This window comes from Alligator sinensis, unplaced genomic scaffold (genome assembly GCF_000455745.1).
Source record: "Alligator sinensis unplaced genomic scaffold, ASM45574v1 scaffold166_1, whole genome shotgun sequence".
Lineage (NCBI taxonomy): Eukaryota > Metazoa > Chordata > Crocodylia > Alligatoridae > Alligator > Alligator sinensis.
In genome coordinates, this window is record NW_005842098.1 from 136,902 (window position 1) to 138,269 (window position 1,368).

Below are 1,368 nucleotides of genomic sequence, written 5' to 3' on the forward strand. Positions count from 1 at the left end.
TTCAGTCTGTGGCTTCCCAATTGGCAAATGCATTTAGAAACCTTAATCTTCATGTTCTTCTATCTTACTTTCATGAGAAAAAATGCTAGCTATGAAACGCCAATTCAGCTTCTCTTCTTCCACACTAGTCGTCATCAACCACAGATCTGAATGATAAAACCATTACTACCAAAAATGATTTAAAGGCAGACAAAGGGTGATTTTTCTGGCCTCAGATGAATTTTGTTGCGTCAGCACTTAGAAAAAGCATCTTTTTGACTAGCAGATTGAGTCTGGGACCCATTGATCTATAAATAAATGTGGACACTACACTAGTGCCAGATTTTTTTTCTAACAGTAGTCAAATTTTGATCTCACCCTCTAAAAATAACCGAATACATAAATTAAAACAGAAACATTTGTTAGTGACTTATGTGCAAATGTGACACTGCTTTTTAACTAAAAAATGTTACTGGAGTCCAAGAAGATGAGGAACTCTTGAAAAAAAAAATCTTGGTTATGTAATTCAATGTTATAACACAGTAAAACGGGATGTATGAGAACTTTTCATATATTACACCCCATAGGTGAAAGCCAAAAAGGTTAAATACTACCACAAACTTAAGAGGAAACTTCCTATACAAGCTTTACGTATAAGTCACCATTCAAGGAAATGGTGTTACCAAAACCAAACATTGGGTGGGTAGGGGAGAAGCTTGGGTGGGTGGAGCGAACTATCATTAGACTAGCTTAAAATTGACAAGAATTTAAAACATAATAAAGGTCTGATCCTTTTTGTTTACATTCTGACTTTTCAGCATTTTGGTGCTCTTGCTTCATAGTTTCTAGCATATCCCTGCAACTATGAAGGCTAGGAAACTGAAAGCTAAGATTTTCATGCAGCATCAAGTTTTCAGCAGCTATGGAAAAATGGAACAGTCCTATGAATTACAAGACAAAATCACAATAAGTGGCAAAGTTGAGGAACTAACTATTGAAAGAATTATAAAGGGCAAAGCCCCTGTTCCAGGGCACTTTACCATAGTGTTTTATTTACAGTACAAAAGCAGCATTTCTATCATGGTGCATGAAGTCTTCTCATGACTATTGTTTGAAAACTTACTAGTTAGCTGATTAAATGCTCATTATTCATTCATTATGGGTATGGATTGTAAGATATTAAGCAACAAACAAAAGATGTACCTTAAAATACAGGATGAGTGGTCAGAGTCACATGAGTGGCACTATGTATCTTCAGAGTTGTTCAGGCCAAAGAAATGATGTCAGCAACTATGTTAGTATAATTGATTCATAGATTCATAGATGTTAGGGTCGGAAGGGACCTCAATAGATCATCGAGTCCGACCCCCTGCATAAGCAGGAAAGAGT